Source organism: Triturus cristatus, chromosome 7 (genome assembly GCF_964204655.1).
Source record: "Triturus cristatus chromosome 7, aTriCri1.1, whole genome shotgun sequence".
In the NCBI taxonomy this organism is placed as follows: domain Eukaryota; kingdom Metazoa; phylum Chordata; class Amphibia; order Caudata; family Salamandridae; genus Triturus; species Triturus cristatus.
In genome coordinates, this window is record NC_140590.1 from 1,343,905,537 (window position 1) to 1,343,924,195 (window position 18,659).

General features: G+C 49.3%; 1 protein-coding gene across 4 annotated transcripts in view; it reads right to left on the minus strand.

The window, feature by feature from the left end:
• The window catches only part of SH2B1 (SH2B adaptor protein 1), a 397,766-nt gene that overhangs the window by 173,244 nt on the left and 205,863 nt on the right, over nucleotides 1-18,659 (minus strand). The gene's annotated exons all lie outside the window — the stretch shown is intronic.

Genomic DNA, 18,659 nt, shown 5'->3' on the forward strand with positions numbered 1-18,659 from the left:
TGTAAGGAGATAAACTGCCAGTGCAGATTCTACTGGCTAAACGATGGTCAACGCTCACTTGAATGAAAGGCCCGGCCCAAGGTAACAGACTCTGACTGACATTGCATATAGTGGCGAGTCAGCAGAAGTGTATGCCAGAATGTAATGGCTTCAATCTAGGGCACAGGATAAATAGGAACCCCATAGAAACTACCTAGAAGCTATCCAGAAACAAGATGAAGCTACCCAACCGGTTGCATAATGAGGTGTACAATAGCCCCTATGGAGGTCTTCTGGTATTATTAGGGTATGACTGAAGTCCTGCTCTGTTCAGAATGAAAGAGTATATAATGCTATTGTTTATATGTGCATCCATGTCTCTAACCGGACAATGTTGTGTGTAAACTAAGACTATCATAGCTCTACAAGGTTTGCTTTCCCACCAGCCGGTGACATAGGTGAACTTAGTTCAATGCACCAGTGCTGAATGTGAAAGACTGGTTCCACTTGACTACATTAACCTCACTCAATACATAGTTTAAGCAAAGTCATTACTTCTGGGTAACTAATCTGGAAAGGGATCAGGGTCACTGTAGTAACACTAAACCTATTTCGCTCCTAACACTATCACACATAGCACAAAGAAGACGCATTAACTACAAGTATTTATTACAACAGGAAGAACCTGTTTCTTAGTACATCTAAAATAATCACAAAGAATATCATATCAGCAAGAAGGCACGCTGTAAACAACGTGAATAAAATTAACATTTCTAACATGGTTAAAATGGCCTCTAAAATCCTATCACCCTCAAACATACTTCCATGCACTACCCTAGGAGAGCATGTAGTAGAGCAACTTGCAATCTAGAGTTTTAGGGAGAAGCGCCGCACTGCATACCTTGTTGACCGCTCAGGCTGTTGGCATCGGAATCGCCATGAAGGAAGTGTTTCCTGCAAAAGACAAACATGTGCTGTGGTAGCAGCATCCCTTGGATACTCAGCTCTTCTCAGTGTCAAGCAAGATGCATCATCTTCTCTGAATGTCGGCAATAACTAAGATCCTCTTCAGATGGTATCTTGCAGGATAATCTGGGGCAAAGGACCTCGCTACCCAAGGGGCCAAGTGGTTTTCCTTAAATACTAAACATTAGCAGGGATGAAAACCTTCTAAATAATTCAGGAATGTGGTACACAGATTATGGATACCAAAGAAAGAGTCCTAGACATATCTTTAGGAATATGGGAGCCAAGGGGATGTCAATTCAAACTACACCTCTTTGATGAATTATCTATGGTTGTTTCTTGATGGTCCCGACATATTGATATGAGAAATCTTGTTCCAGAATGGCAGTCTCATCAGGTGTTATATTTTGGTCATTATCGGAATGACTTTACACTCTCAGTTCTACGAATGATAAGGGTGGGGGACAAGGTTATTATTGTTTATAACAGATACGACAGTAAGTTGATAGAATTCTGGAGGAGTGTTGTCTGACATGAAGTTGGGAAACAGACCGGAATGGAGCAGGCCCCTCGGAACTTTACGTCATCCCTGGCTTGTATGTTCTAAAAGGACTTCAGAGGGGTGTAGTCAACTAACAAGGCGATAAGTGTGTTATGACATTCATGCTCTCCATTTCAAAACTATATAATTCTATAGGTAATACCCATTTATACGTAAAGAAAACACAACACAATTCAATTCAAAACAGTAAGATCTGCTTTTAGGCAAAGCAAAGTATGAATAATTTGAGACTTGCATAGCTTCAAGCAATTGGTGTAGATTTCCTTTAGGTAGTTGAGTGTTGGCACTCATATACCATTGAAGTAATGGAATGGCCTGATTAAAATGTGTAAAAAAACTAAAAAGAGAAAAATCAAGGGAGAAGAGATGTTTTCCCAGTCCATGATCACTCTGGTATTGAGATGGAAGCTGTGTTTATTATCCTCCACCTCTGAAGGCTTGTCGATATCTCCTACTTCAATACATGGGATAGGTATGGTCATTGTAGAGGCCTGGTAATGCATGCCTATATTCATAAACCACAATATTTGATGGTTCAGCACCCATTGGCTCATCAGAAGCATTTGTTGATGACAGAACCTCAACTTCCAGAGGCTCATCTGCCAACAGCGCATCGAGCTATTGGTTGAGAGAGACACACTGAAGAGTGCCAAGGATGAGCGTTCTCAGTCATACAACACTTCCTGTTGGTGAGATAGTAGCGGTGCTTGGCAATGTCTTCGGTGTGCACGTAATGTATTGTGAGAAGTTGGCCTGGTATATGATGTTCACTAGTTAAAGTGACCACCTTGTACCATGCCAAGCAACCCTTATGGTGTGGTTGTAAGTCAACCTTTTCGGACTAGCTGCCCTAGTGGTAGCGTAGGCTAAGCAGTCTTTGGGGCTAAACTCGTTAAAGCGTGTTAAGCAGGCTGTTTTACCATATGTAACCCCCTTTTATACCAATGAAAGGACACCACACAGATATATATTCAAAATATATATGTATTTATTACTCAAAGTATCCCCTAGACTCTATATGAGCACAGGAGCACAAATCGTTAAACAAGACAACGTTATAATATACAGAAGTTGCACTTTATATGGATGGGCCCTGGTGGCCACTCAAACCATATACTAAAATAGTGGTATAAGTACAACGAACAGGAAAGGGAAAAGGCCTAGGGCCTCTAGAATCGCTGGGCCTACAAGGAGCTAACTTCAGTTAGTGACCAGGAGGTCCACGGGTCGCGTGTGCAGTGAGGAAAGTTACACGCGTGCTTCCCATAGGTTTTCAATGGGTGTGTAAAAGTTCAAAAGTTACTGCTAGAAGGGTCTTCTGGGTGGACTACGATCTCAAGATTCGAAACATAGACACTAGAGATGTTTCTCTACACTTGGGCACCGGAGTGCCAGCTTTACCTCACCCACAGGAAGCGGGTGCATAGGTCTCGAAGTGCGTCGGGTTTCGTCTATCGATTCAATGGACCCTGATGACAAAGATGCTGCAGGCGGCCGGTCCAGAAGAGATGCGGTGGATCCAAGAGTGGATCGGAGTTGTAGAAGACCTGAAAGCAGAGGGGACAGTGTTCACAGTCACTAGCCAGTGACCAGCGTGGCACCAGGTAGGTACCAGGCGATGTCGGGTGCAAACAGGTGATGAGGGGTAGCTGGTCTCCGCAGCCACGTGGTCCCTGAAGCTCGACGACGTCCAGGAGTCGGGTCACGAGCTGTCCCACGCAGGCTCTCGCTGTTGGCGGTGTCGGCGACTCGAAGGAAGCAAACAAGCCTTGGCAAAAGCAGAAGTCGTGAAGAATGAAGAAAACTGATTATTCTGACCAGCAAGGTCAGAGGGGCGGCTCCTTTGGAGGGGAGCAAGGGCCAGTCTGGAGCAACCAGACCAGCGTTGTAGATTTCAAGGTTCGTCGCCAAAATGGCCACTAGCCAAAGGGCCAGGGACCGGGCAGGCGCGTCGAGTTGCAAAGTGCAGAGGGGCCCCACGCAGATCATGGAGATGCTGGAGGGCTCACCTTTGGTGCAGATGCTGCTCGGATGTTGGGCTACTCAGGACCCAAAGCACAACTTGGAGGGAGCCTCTGTTGTCGCGCTTGCAGCTTGTCGTGGGTCTTTCAAGATGGCTGGCTCCACGTGTCTCGGTTCCTCCACGGGTTCCTTCTTTGCAGGGACTGCGGATCGGGCTGTGAGAGGTCTGGAGGTCCAGATCTTGTTGGGCTCTGGGCTCGGGCAGGAGGCGGCGGCAAAGCAGACGTCGAGTAGCTGGTTGGTGCTTGCGTTAGCAAGATGGTCACTCCCTGACCATAGGGGAGATTTCCTTCTGTCCTCTGTGCAGCAGAGCGTCGAAGTTCCCGTCTTCTTCTTGTAGTTAAGTTGATTCCAGGATTTCTGAAGTCTTAGGACACAGCTCCTACCTTTAAGCGGATTCTAGGGGCCGGACTACCTGCTAGGTCCCTCCCTATGGGTGGGACCAGGAAGGGGGGTGGTTACACCCCCAATCCTTTGTCCAGCTCGCCCCAGGTCCGGGGCTGGTGTGCCCCAGGACCGGTTTGAACTGGCATATGCACCGAGGCTCCTTGTGAGCCTCAGGCATGTCTGATTCCATTCAAGCCCTACCTGACCAATACACAAAATCCTGTCTGGGGTGGTGCACGCACCTCCCCTGGCAGGAAACCCTTTGTCCACGTCTCCCAAGCTGGAAGGACTCCCAGCAGCAGGAGGGCAGACTTGTGTCTGTGGTGGCAGCGTCCATTTTGTGGAGCTGAGGCAAGGTCTGATTTTACCCGGGTTTTAGGTACTGTACATGTCGTGTCCCTCTAGAAGGGTGGAATGCTAACCCCGTCGCCAGAATTGGCGAGGGGTTAGTATTCCAATTCGTATGACACCTTACTCGACATGTTTTGATAAAGCCAAACCAAAGTTAGCATTTAACCGCGAGGTTCATGATGCACTTAAGAGTATATGGTATGACGATATCTGGAAACGGTAGAAGGAAGTTGTTCTGACCACTGCAGACAGGCTCAGCTCATGCCAGAGCACCATCTCACATGGAACCAAGCACTCTGCCTTCAGGATTGTTAAGGCCTGCCATAGGAGTGACTTATAGGTTAACATGTGTCCCATTTTAAGGTTAGGTATAGGTATACTACACCTAAGTAAGAGGTGGTTACACCAACTTACCCCAGCTGAGTGATCAGCCAGTTGTGTCAAATTGCTAGGCCAGACCAGGGGTGGCATAATACATGCTTCAGCCCCTGGTAGGCCTTAGATACACCAATGCCCTGGGTACCTAGTGTCCTCTGGTACAGGGGCTCACAGGGTGATCCGGTTCCAATTGGTTATACACCTATAGTGCATAGTGTCAATTTAGTAGAGAGAACAGCAGGCTGGGGGTCTGATTGGCAGGCCCACAGCCTCAGTATGTCAAAAACCAGTGAAGCAAAAAGCAAAAATTTGGGGTGACCATAGGATAGCAGACCCTACTCTCCTACATGTATAAATCATGACCTCTAGTAAAATCAGCCACAGGTAGCTCAGGTAGTTGTTCCAGTGATAAATCCAGGATGATCTCAGTCGGACAATGTATGCATCAGAACACCGGTCTCAATGGGAACATGTCAATTTTCCTGAAAGTTAGTATCCAGTTCTCACTTAGTTCAGATAGCCAAGCATGTCCGATGTAACTAGCAAGAATTCTGCTGCATCTCTGTTCAGCTGGATACATGTGCATCATGATGTTGGTTAGAATAGTAGAGACTCCTCCAAAAAATACTGGAGAACAGAGAATGGAAAAATGATGGAATCGGTGCAAATACAGCCTTGAACTCCGTCCCCAGATTAGATCAGATTATTTTTTTAAAGATGCACAGCACCAGAAGGCACAGGTTAATTGAAGATCAGTTGTAAGATATAAAGCAAAGTGCATGGGGTGCTGAGTGTACAACAGCCTTTGCATTTCTGAAGCAGTTCTGGCTGTCCACCGAATATATACGACGGAAAGCTTTTCTCAATCAATAAGGAATATGCTACTTACCAGTATGCATCTGTTCTTGGCATGTAGAGCTGCAGATCTATGCATTGTGCATAGATCGCCATCTGGTGTTGGCCCCGGATGTTTGCAGTTTGTTTTTTCTCTTGGAAAGTCTTTGGAAGTCACAAGTTCGGTGACTCCTCCTCTGGTTCGTATTGCGCATGGGCTTCGGCTCCATCCTCAGATTGTTTTTCGCCAGCAGGGAAAGATGGAGCGTAGTGATAACAGTAAAGAAACCCATGTGTATTGTATCTAAATAAGATAAGTCTGGAACGGATACAGGTAGCCGGGGAGGCGGGTGGGCGTGTATAGATCTGCAGCTCTACATGCCAAGAACAGATGCATACTGGTAAGTAGCATATTCCGTTCGAGGCATATGAGCTGCAGATTATACACTGTGCATAGATTACATAGCAGTACCCAACCCTAGCGGCGACCACCGGTATCCGTTGCAGTCGTTTGAAACAGTGTTTTTAGTACAGCTTGGCCCACACTAGCTTGTTGCTTGGTTTGCACATCTACACAGTAATGTTTTGTGAAGGTGTGCGGTGTTGACCATGTCGCTGCCTTGCAGATGTCATCTAGTGGTATGTTCCCTAGGAAAGCCATAGAAGCCCCTATCTTCCTTGTAGAGTGGGCTTTAGGGGGAACCGATAGCGTCCGTTTTGCTTTGTGGTAGCAAATCTGTATGCATTTTACAATCCACCGAGCTAGCCCTGATTTAGAAATAGGGTTGCCTTTGTGTGGTGGGGAGAAGGAGACAAATAGCTGTTTGGTTTTCCTGAAAGGTTGTGTTCTCTGGATGTAATAAAGTAAAGCCCCTTTAACGTCCAGTGTGTGTAAGGCTCTTTCCGCAACTGTTTGGGGTTGCGAGAAAAAGACTGGTAATTCTACCGACTGGTTTAGATGGAATGGAGAAATGACTTTGGGTAGAAATTTGGGATTGGTGCGGAGTACAACCTTGTTGTGATGCATCTGAAGAAAAGGTTCCTGTATAGTGAGTGCCTGTATTTCACTAACTCTGAGGGAAGTGATGGCCACTAGAAAAGCTGTTTTCCATGTGAGGAATTGCAGCTCACACTTCTGTAATGGTTCGAAAGGGATCCCATTAACCGTGTGAGAACTACATTCAAGTTCCAAACAGGTGAGGGTGGCACTCTGGGTGGAATTACTCTTGAGGCCTTCCATAAAGGCCTTTATGGAAGGAACTTTGAAAAGTGAGAGGTGCTGCCTATTTTGTAAATAGGCCGCAATTGCCGCGAGGTGTAACCGAATGGAAGTATATGCTAGGTTACACCTTTGCAAATGGAGTAAATAACATATAATGTGCTGTATGGATACATTTAAAGGATTGATTGTGTTGTTGTGGCAGTAAACAACAAATCTTTTCCACTTTGCTGCATAGCACGCCCTAGTAGTAGGGCGCCTAGCTTCCCTGATAATGTCCATGCAATCAGGGGGAAGGTTAAGGTATCCAAATTCTAGGACCTCAGGAGCCAGATCGCAAGGTTGAGTTGAGCTGGGTCCGGGTGCCTGATCTCTCCATGGTTCTGGGTTAGGAGGCATGGCGAGAGGCGTAGCTTTTGGTGTGGTACTACTGAGAGTTCCAGCAGTGTGGTGTACCACGGTTGTCTGGCCCATGTTGGAGCTACCAGGATCAGAGTTAGGGAATGCTGCTGTAGCTTCGCACCACTAATGGAATTAGTGGGAGAGGTGGAAAAGCGTATGCAAATTTGTTTGACCAGTTCATCCATATCGCATATCTGGCGGCGAAGCTTGGGCATTTTTTGTTTTCGTGGGTGGCGAATAGGTCTATGTGTGGATGCCCCCACTTCTGAAAGAACGGGTGAAGAACTTGTGGGTGAAGTTCCCACTCGTGGGTCTGCTGTGTCTGCCTGCTCAGCAGATCTGCCACGGTGTTTTGTACTCCTGGGACGTGTTGGGCTAGGAGGAAAATCTTTTGTGGAATTGCCCATCTCCATATGCTCTGCGCTAACTGAGAGAGCTGTGGAGAGTGTGTGCCCCCCTGTTTTTGAATGTAGTACATGGCAGTCATGTTGTCTGTGCGAATGAGGACTGCCTTGCCTGAAATCTGCGCCTGGAAGGATTTTAGGACGAGGAAGATCGCCAGTAACTCCAGATGGTTGATGTGGAGTAACTTCTGTTGCGGCGTCCATGTGCCCTGTGCTGTGAGATGTAACAGATGAGCTCCCCAGCCGGAGAGCGATGCATCTGCTGTTAGGATGATTTGTGGGACCGGGTCCCGGAACGGTCGACCTCTGGAAAGGTTTGTGGTGTTCCACCACTGCAGAGAGCGATGGGTGCGACCGTCTACCAACACCAGATCTGTCAGTTGTCCCTGGGCCTGGTTCCATTGGCGCGCTAAGCACTCTTGGAGTGGACGCATTTGGAGTCTTGCATGGGGCACTATAAAGATGCAAGGGGCCATCATCCCTATGAGCTGCATAAACACTCTTGCTGGGAGAGTGTTGACATAGGAATTTTTGACGCAGTGCCTGTATTTTTGCAATCCTGGCAGGATTGGGATAGGCTATGGCTTTGGAGGTGTCTATGGTGGCACCGAGATACTGTTTTGTGTGTGAGGGTACCAGGTGGGATTTTTGATGGTTCACCGTGAAACCTAGCTGGTGAAGTAGTTGGACTGTAGCGGCGGTATGTTGCACACATTGTTGGTAGGACGTGGCTTTTATCAGCCAATCGTCCAGATAAGGGAAGACGTGAATGTGCTGCCTTCTGAGGTGTGCAGCCACTACTGCCAGGCACTTGGTGAACACCCTTGGTGCTGTTACCCCGAACGGGAGCACCTTGAACTGGTAGTGTTGTCCGTCTACCACAAACCTGAGGTACTTTCTGTGAGATTGGTGTACTGGGATGTGAAAGTACGCGTCTTTTAAGTCCAGAGTGGTGAGAAAGTCGTTCTGGGAGAGAAGTGGAAGAACCTGTTGGAGGGTTACCATGTGAAAATGGTCCGAATGAATGTAAGTGTTTAGAGGTCTGAGATCTAAGATAGGTCTTAGGGTCTCGTCTGTCTTTGGAATTAGAAAGTACAGGGAGTAGACCCCTAAATTTCGTTGATTTATGGGGACTTGCTCTATCGCTACTTTTTGCAGGAGGGAGATCACTTCTTGTGTCAGTAGCGCAGTATGTTCTTGCGACATAGGGCGGTCCCTGTGTGGGATGTTGGGGGGGTGTAGATGTTAATTCTAGGCAATACCCTGACTGAATAATTTGTGTCACCCATTTGTCTGAGGTGATTGTCTCCCAGACGTGAAGGAAATGCCGTAGTCTGCCTCCGACCGGAGTGGAATGGTCTGGAGGGAGCGGGGAAAAGTCATTGGGCGGGAGGGTGTGGCAGAGCGGGCGGTATTTGTTTTGCCTCTGCCCTTATTATTATTATTGCCTCTGTATCCGCCTCTTTGATAACCTTTTGTGAAGGTAGACTGAGGGGGGGGGGGATTTATAGGACGTGGATGCACTGTCCGATGAGTAGCCTCTGCCCGTGCCCCGAAAGGAAGAACGGCGAAAGGAGCGCCTGGGAGTCTGTGTTTGTAGGGCTCCCATAGATTTCGCCGTGTCTGTATCTTTTTTCCTTTTTTCCAGGGCTTCATCTACTTTAGGGCCAAATAGATGATCTTGGTCGAACGGGTGATTTAGTATAGAGGCTTGAACCTCTGGTTTAAACCCTGAAACCCTCTGCCATTGCGGGGAAGAAGAGAGATGGGCAGGCCGAGCTGGTGCGGGCGGAGGAGGAGGTGCTGAAGTCGGAGGATGAGTTAGCCCAAGGGGTGACCCCGGAGGGCCTTCACCGGCTACGGTTGAGGCAGGCGGACCTGCATCATATTGCTAAAACTAGGGTGCAGGCGCAGTGCGGTAGGATACAGAGCAGAGTGTACGAGTTGGGGGACAAGGCCGGGAAGTTGATCGCGTGGTTGGATAGGAGGGAGTGGGCCTCGAGGTTGGTGCCCGAGTTGCAAGGTGAGGATTCCCAGCCTATCACGGAGCCGCAGGCGATAGCCGATGCGTTCGCTGACTACTACAGCTCCATATATAGCGCCGCCGGGGTCTACTCGGAAGCGGAAAACAGTGAACTGCTGAGGGACGTGAGGCTACCCGCCCTCTCAGAGGAAAACGGGGAGTATATGGAGTCCCAGTTGTCGGATGAGGAGGTGGCGCAGGCGATCAGGGAGGTGAGGTCAGGGAAGGCCACCGGTCCGAATGGAATCCCGGTAGAATTATACAAGCTGGCGGCGAGTAGGCTGGCTCCCCATGTCCGTGCGATGTTTGAAGACTGTAGAGCTAAAGGAATGTTACCGTATGACCAAAGGGTCGCCAACATAGTCGTTATACGTAAAGAGGGCAAGCCGGCGGAACAGCGCGCCTCTTACAGGCCTATATCACTCCTTAATGCGGAACCTAAAATACTGGCGAAGTTGTTGGCCACGAGATTGAGGAAGGTCATTACTACTCTTGTGCACCCTGACCAATCGGGCTTCATGCCCCATCGCAATACGGCACTCAACTTGCACCGCCTACATGGGGTGCTGAGTAGAGCGTCAACAATAAAGGAGTCAGCGGCTCTGGTCTCCTTAGATGCCACTATGGCATTCGACATGGTTGAGTGGCCGTATTTGTTTGCGGTGCTGGGTAAGTTCGGGTTCGGCCCAGTATTCTGTAGTTGGATCCGCTTGCTGTATTCAGATCCGATGGCCCGGGTGGTGGTGAATAACCGGAAGTCCAGGGATTTTCAGCTGAGCAGAGGAACGCGTCAGGGTTGTCCCCTGTCGCCGCTTCTCTGTGCGCTGGCACTCGAGCCGCTCGCGGCTTGGATTCGGCAGGACCTCTCTATTCGGGGGCTGCAGTGGACTCCTGAGTGGGAAGACAAGATCTCCCTATACGCAGAGGATGTACTGCTCTACCTTGCTGCACCCTCTGGGTCGTTGGTCTGCTTACTAGACGTCAAAGCTATATTTGGTAGGTATTCCGGCTATACAGTTAATTGGTCCAAGTCTGTCATCTATGTGCTGGCCGGTGCGCCGCCAAGGATACCCCCGGGCTGCCCAATAGCGGTCGCTACTGACTGCTTCCGATACCTCGGGATCTATGTTTCCCTGGACCAGAGGCGGTGCTTTGCCAGTAACTTAGACCCGCCCTTGCAGCGCCTTAGAGCAGACGTAGTGCGTTGGAAATCTCTTCCTCTTTCTATGCTGGGGAGGGTGGTCCTCTTTAAGATGATGGCCCTTCCGCGTTTTCTTTATGCACTTCACAACACGATGGACCCGGTACCTGGCTCCTACTTTAAGGAGGTTGAAGGCCTCCAGAGGAAGCTCCTCTGGGATGGTAGACCCCGGATCGCATTCTCTAAGCGGACCCTAAATTGGTACGATGGGGGTATCAGCCTCCCCGATATTGGGAAATACTACTGGGCGGCCCAGCTGGCAGCGATTAATCATGGGATATACTGTGACCCGAGAGAGCCCGGCTACGCCATGGATAGGTGGTTGCTTCCCGGGGGAGATTATACTAGAGCGCTGTATGTCAGGCAGGGTAGATTCCCGCTCACCGGCCCTACGGCACATGCCGTCCAAGTATGGCACGCAGTTAATAAGCATTTGGGGTGGGACGGCAGACTGACGCGGGCAACGCCTCTCTGGAATTCCGAACAGTTAGGGAGCCGTTGGAAATCCAAGGGCTTCGATAAGTGGGACCTTATAGGGATCACTCAGATTAAGGATGTGTGGGGTCAGGGCGGGGTGTTGCCGTTCGCTACCCTTAAGGAGCAGTACGATATGGCGGATGCCGAGTACTTCCGTTATCTGCAGGTCCGACATGCGTTGCGGGCGCGGGTCCCTGGGGGGGGGAAAATCGCTGCCGGAGGCCTCGCCGCTGGAGGCCAGAATATTAGATGGCCATATTCCTGAGAAAACCATCTCTCTCATCTATAAGAAATTGATCAATAACATGGATGATCCATTGGTGCGCCTTAGGGGCAACTGGAACAGTGAAGGTCTAGAGCTCGATGATGAAGACTGGCAGGAGGCGGTCTCCTCCCCCAGGGTGGTGGCGACTCAGGCCAGACTTAAGCTGGTACAGCTTAATATTCTCCACATGACTTATGTAACGGGTCCCGGGCTGGTTCGCATGGGGCGGGCGGATAGCGAGTTGTGTAGGAGGGGGTGCGGTGAAACTGGGACTTTCTTTCATATCCTTTGGGGTTGTCGGCGGATAGAAGCAAATTGGAGAGATGTGCACCGGGTTATGCGGACCGTGCTGGGCATAGACATCCACCCAGAGGCGCGAAGGTGCCTGCTAAATGTCTGGGAGCCGAATGACCTCAACGCGTACACTCAGCAGTGGGCTACGCTGGCATTTATGGTAGCGAAGAGGAACATCGCGCAGTTGTGGGGCGCGGCGCAGTCACCCGGGCTTGGGAAGTGGAGAGAGAGGATCTCGATTGGTGCATGTGGAGGGAGAAGTCGGTGTTTGTTGCCAGGGGCTGCCCCGGATAGTGGGTCAAGGTATGGGGTGCTTGGAACCACTATAGAGGCGATATATGTCCCCCACCGAGCAGACAGATGGTAGATGAGGCTCGTGCATCCCCCTGACCGCTAGGGAAATCTGCTGATAAAATGTCTTGCTATGTGTATTATGTGGCCCTTTGTACCTTGCTCTCGCCTGTAACTCAACATTTGTGGAGTGACTGTCGAATTGGTTTAATAAAAAGAATTACAAAAAAAAAAAAAAAAAAAACCTGAAACCCTGAGCCAGGCATGGCGACGGAGAAGGACACTGGTGTTTATGGCCCTGGAGGCTGTATCTGCCGCATCTAGGGCACATCGTATTGAGGTATTGGTTATTGTTTTCCCCTCTTGAATAAGTTCATTAGCCCTAGTCTTGTACTTTTCAGGGAGATGGTACATGATGGTCTCTAGCTCATCATAGTGCGCCCTGTCGTACCGGGCAAACAGTGGTTGCGTATTGGCAATACGCCATATATTGGCCGCTTGTGACGCAGTGCGATTCCCTGACGCATCTAGGAGCTTGGACTCTTTGTCGGATGGGGGCGCTTCGCCGGACGCCTGAGAATTTGAGCGCTTCCTGGCTGTAGATACCACTAGGGAATCTAATGGTGCAGGGCCCTTAATGTAAGAAGGGTCTGTAGGGGCGGCTTTGTACTTCTTTTCTATCCGAGGGTTGAGGACCCTGGCCCTGACTGGGTCTTTAAAAACCTCAGAGGCATGTTTAATTACGCCCTTTAACATAGGTAGAATGGCAGTGGACCTTTGTGTATCATCGAAAGTGTCTAGGAGGAAGTCCTCCTCCACTGGGTCGGTATGTAACTCCACCCCGTGGTAGTGTGCCGCCCGTTGTAACAAGTGGTGAGAACCCAAGGAATCTTCAGAAGGGGATGGCCTAGATGGGTAAAGGTCATCCTGTGGGACATCTGGGATGTCCGGATTGTTATAATCATCCCATGGGTCTGGGGATCCAGTAGGGGTGGGATCTTGTGGCACATCTGCTGGATCATAGTAATGGTCCCCCAAATCGTCTGGGACAGGGGACAAGGTGGGGGAACGATGAGGTGGAGGGGTGGAGGTGGAGAGGGTGGAGGAGGTACAGGAGGTGGGGAAGGCACCCTGAAAGGAGAGGTAGCAATGTCCTTTCTCGGTGGAGGTGGAGCCGGCTTGTCCAAGTGTCTCTTTTTTGAAGACAATGTCAAGTGTCCGGTCTTCGGATCCTTGGTGAGGGTTTTCTGCAAGGGATCCGGTGTGAAAAGCTCCTGTGACACTGGTTGATCGGTCGGCGTCGACTGTTTCGGGGATGATGGTTTCTTAGGTTTGTCGAAGCCGTGCTTCCTGGGAACCTCCGGTTTTTTGGTCGGTGCCGAAGGGGGTCTCGGCACGGGAGTGTCGGTGCCGAGGGTCTTGTGGTGTTTGGTCGGCACCGAAGCAGGTTTCGGCACCGAAGACTTTGGTGCCGGGTTCGGTGTGGAGGCCGATTTTTTCTTCGGTGCCGAAGTGTGTTTGTCGGCACCGGTGGCCGGCTGGCTCGAGCCCGAGCTGCCGGAAGGCTTAGAAGGCTTCTTTACCGGGTCCGAACGTGGGGTGTGAGAAGCCGTGTCCTTGGTCTTGCCTAGGCCCGGAGGCGAAGGTGTGACCGAAGCCTTTTTCGGGATCGGCGTGGACGGGGGAGGGGGAATTGTACTCACGACCCGCTGCGCCGGGGTGATATCCTCCACATCTGAGTCGTTGGCCTCGGAAGCGCTGACGAGGTAGTCGTCCTCCTGTTCGATGTCCTGCTGTCCCGGAGCTTCGACGTCGTCCCCGAAGATGTCGACTGGAGCGGAGGTCGAGGAGTGCGCCATGTTGAGTCTGGCCCGTCGATCTCGAATGGTCTTTTTTGAGCGAAAAGACTTGCAGGCGGGACAGTCTCGGGCCTCGTGTTCTGGGGAGAGGCAGAGGTTGCACACCTCATGAAGAAACTTGGGGAAACTTGGACCCACATCGAGGGCACTTCTTGAAGGGAGTTCTTTCCATCAGCCGAGACCGGAGCCGGAATAGGCCCGAAGGCCGCCGTCGACCACCGGAATCGAAGAAGTGCCGAAGAGAAGATGAATAAGATGATTTATGTCTTGAAGAAGCTCGATGAGCGAGGATTTGTGCGTCGATCGGTGAACTGGGAAGTTCGGAACCGGAGCGCGAAGTTTTACATCCGAGCCCGATGGCGGAAAAAAACAATCTGAGGATGGAGCCGAAGCCCAATACGAACCAGAGGAGGAGTCACCGAACTTGTGACTTCCAAAGACTTTCCAAGAGGAAAAACAAACTGCAAACATCCGGGCCCAACACCAGATGGCGATCTATGCACAGTGTATAATCTGCAGCTCATATGCCTCGAACATCTTTATTTCGATTAAAAAATTTGTATTAAAATGATAAAATACTTTAAAAGTTCATAATACAGCTAACATTTCCAAACATGGCTAATGATCTTAGAGCCCTTAACCTTATGTGACACTAGTAATGAATACACTAGAAACAGAATTTAATGTTTGTCACAAATAATGGGAGGATTATTAAGTAAATAAGAAGAAGTGCCACCTGCTAAAGAAAGAACCACTTTACTATATAATACCCACACACCAATTAATGCATCATTTAATCCTTTACAGACACAGATTTGGGTATGCTGTAGTGTTCATGCCAATTTCTGCCATTTTTCTTTCCCGAATGACCATGTTCAACTCAAAAAGTTAGCAAATCGCTATTACACATGGGATACCAGTGTCAGTCAACAGTATTCTCAAGTCGAGGGCACTACTCCTCGCACCAATGTTCTTACATAGGGGCGCAACCATTTTTTACGTGGAGCTTGGTATGCCGGACAAACAAATAAGATGAGAGTAAGTTTCCTCGTGTTCTAGACACAACTTGCACATGCTCTCATTATCCCTATGCCACTTGTATGTAAATGCATTTAGGGGTAATGTGCCTACCCGGAATTGAAAGTAAAGGTGTCTATCCCTGGATTTAGTGATGGCATCCCAATATTGCTCGTATTTGGGACAGTACTTAAATTCTAAAAATGTACCAGTCAGTGATGAGGGCTCTGAGGTAGTCAAATTATTTCTTGTCACCATAGACCAGTATAATCTTTTCATCTCATTCTTTGAGGGGGAAATTGCTGGCTCTCTGGCTCATCCCACAAGTGTCGCAGACCGATGCTAACCAATGTGTCTTCTAGGTTTAGCAGCCATTTGATCTTACTTGAGGTATCTAAGACCCAAACATCTTTGAGAGCTGTTGCGTACTGATGCAACTCTGGTGTTGTCCATAGTCTCCGCCAGTATGCTATTGGATGGAACTTGGAAATCTCTTCTAGTCTGCTGTAGTCTAGGTCGTAAAAGACTGGTTTTAAAGGAGTGCTCTGAGGCAAGCCAATGACACTTCTCACGAATTTATCTTGAGCTAGGGCTAATGGCTTTATGTCACTAAACCCCAGAGTTCTGCACCATAAGTAACGGAAGCCAATACTTTGGTATTTTATGTCTTAAGTAGAGGGTACAGGAGTTTGGGTATATGAGGTCTTAAATTCGTTCAGCAAAGCACTGGCTAGATGGCTATGCTATAGGGCCAAGGTGTTTATCTGGGGATTCCAGTTGAGTCTATTCCCCAACGTGATCCCCAGATAATTAAAAACATCAGCCTGCTTCAATAATCGGCTATTAAGAAACACCCTGCCCTTAATAGCTCTTTTCTTATGCAAGACCATAAACTTTGTTTTATCAGCACTTATCACCAACCCACGATCTTCCCAAAACTCCTCAAATCTTAACAAGGCCCTCTGCAAACCACTCTGGGTCTTCGAGATGATCAAAATATCGTCTGCAAACATAAGCATGGGAATTTTAACACCTGCTAGAGATGGTGCGTCTGTGGGAAATGCAGAGAAAGAGTCTACGACCCCGTTAATAAATAATGAAAATAGGGTCAGCGCCAGGATGCACCCTTGATGGACCTCTTTAGATACAGGGAATGGGTCGTTTTTATTACCCCGGGTGCTCCAGCGTACTTGGGCAAAATTTCCTACATGTAATTGATCTACAACAAATAGCACTTCTGCAGGCATACCTAGATCTTTACATACCCTCCAAAGTTTACTCCGCGAAACCAGATCAAAGGCAGATTTTAAATCCACAAATACTGCATAGATCGTACCGCCAGCCAACACAACAACCCGCCAATAGATCAGAACAAACCAAAATATCTGGTTTATTGTACTTACATTTGTACGAAAACCTGCCTGCAATGGAGTTAATATATTTTTGTCATCAATCCACTCTCGGATCCTGTTAAGTACCATCCTGCCCATAATTTTTAAAATGGCATCTATAACACTGATGGGTCTAGAATTGTCTGGGCATGAACGGTCTCCTTTTTAGGTCTCACCTAGCGAACGCAGCGCATGCGCTGTTTCGCCCTGGCGAGACTATTGTCGTCGGTTTGGTGCACGAAGGGAGAGAAAACATGTGCACGCCCGGGTAGCCAATGTGCACGCTCACGGTGTTTGCATCAGCTTGGGCCCGGACAGCACGGGCACGGCTTGACTTTCAGCTTGCGTTAACTTTGTAACAGAGCGCGGCGCCGCTTAACGGACACTGCGCTCGTTTTAAAAAAAATATATATTTCTTAACTTTAGCACTGAGCGCAGCACCCGCTTCAGGGACACCGCGCTCAGTGTTAAAGTTAAGAAATATATAAAGAAACCAAGAGCGGTGTCTGTGAAGTGGCGCCGTGCTCAGTTTTGTCGAAGTATTGCACGGCGCGGGTTGGCGGCTTGTTAAAAGAGGAACAGCAAACGGACGAGGCGCTTAATACCGCCCCTGGCACGGGTGTTTGATGGCACCTCATCCTGTCTGTACTGGACTACTCCAGAGCTCGTGGCATGATCAGTAGCAGTCCAGCTGCCAAACGCATTCACGGATGTGGGCTGTGACAAAGCGGGTGTGAGAAGTTGGCCTGATGTATGATGTCACTAGTTCTAGTGTACACCTTATATCAGTCCAAACAACCCTTATGGTGATTGGTTGTAAAGTCAACCTTATAGACCAGCTATCCTAGTGGTAGCATGGACAAGAGCAGTCCAAGCTAAACTCTGAATGGCATGTGAAGCCAGCTGTGATACCATATATAATCCCTTGAATACCAAATGAAAGGACACCACAACAGATATATATCAAAATAAAGTGTATTTATTCTAGACAAACCCTCAGCACTCTTTATGAGATTAGAGGTAAGTACAACACAGTCTTATTTATGCATACATTAAGTCACACAGGTAAGTAATACAGTTAGGCCCTAGGGGCCACGCAAACCATATACTAAGTAAGTGGTATAAGGACCACTGTCACGGAAATAGGGTAGGCCTAGGCAATCGCTGGGGCTACACTATACTACCAAAGGTTAGGAAGTGGGAGGCCCACGGGATTCAGGTGCAGAGTGGAAACACTCACGCGTAATGCGTATAATCGATAGAAATAGTACAGTTTTGAATTAAGTAGATTTAGGACACTTCCGGAGTAGCTAGGAAGTCGAGACTGGAAAACTAGACACTAGGATAGTCACTATCCTGATGAGCACCGGAGTACCCAAGTTACCTAGCCCACAGGCTGCGGGTGCATAGGGGTGAAGTTGCGTCGGGTTTCGTCGTCGACTCCTATGGATGCCTGAAGAAAGATGCTGACAGGCAGTCAGTAAAGAGTGTCCGGTGGATCCCAAGGCTGGGATCAAGAAGAGGAGACCTGCAAGCAGAAGGGACAGAGTCAAGGTCACTAGCCAGTGACCACGTGGAACCAGGAAGGAACCAGGCGATGTCGTGAAGATTGCAGGTGAAGGTGAAGCTTGTCGCTGCAGCCACGAGGACCAGGGAACGTCAAGGACGACCAGGAACCAGGAGGCGAGCTGTCCCACGAAGGCTCTTGCTGTCGGCGGCGTCGAAGTTGGACTAGGACTCACCAAGCCTTGGCAAGCGGAACCCACGAAGAACGGAGGAGTTGCTTCTGGTGCAGACCAGGAAGGTCTGGGGTGCTTCTTCTTTGCAGAGAAGCGGGAGCCAGTCTGGAGGAGCCAAACCAGCGCTGAAGATTTCAGGGTGCGTCGTCACAGAGGCCACTAGCCAGCGGGCAAGCAACCGGACAGACGCGGCAAGCAGGAAAATGCAGAAGGGCCCCACGCAGGACTCGTGGAGTGTGGGGGGCTGATCTTCGGTGCAGATGGTGCTTGGGGTTGGGGCTTCTCAATCCCCGGTGCACAACTTCGAGGGTGCCTCAGAAGCTGCGCTTGAAGATACTAGCCACTTTTCCCAGGTAGCCGGTCCCACGTCTCTCGTCGCCTCCACGGATCTCAGCACGGCTGTGGATGTGGATCAGGGTCGGAGAAGTCTGGAAGTCAAGGCTCTGGTCGGGCTCTGCAGTCGGTCCCTCGTAGAACTGGAGCAAAGCAAAGGGTAGTCTCTTGATGGTGCCTGTTTGCACAGGGTAGCCACTCCTTGGCCACAAGGGAGATTCTTCAGTCTTCTTCTTTCGTCGAATGTCGAAGGTCCAGAGTTTCT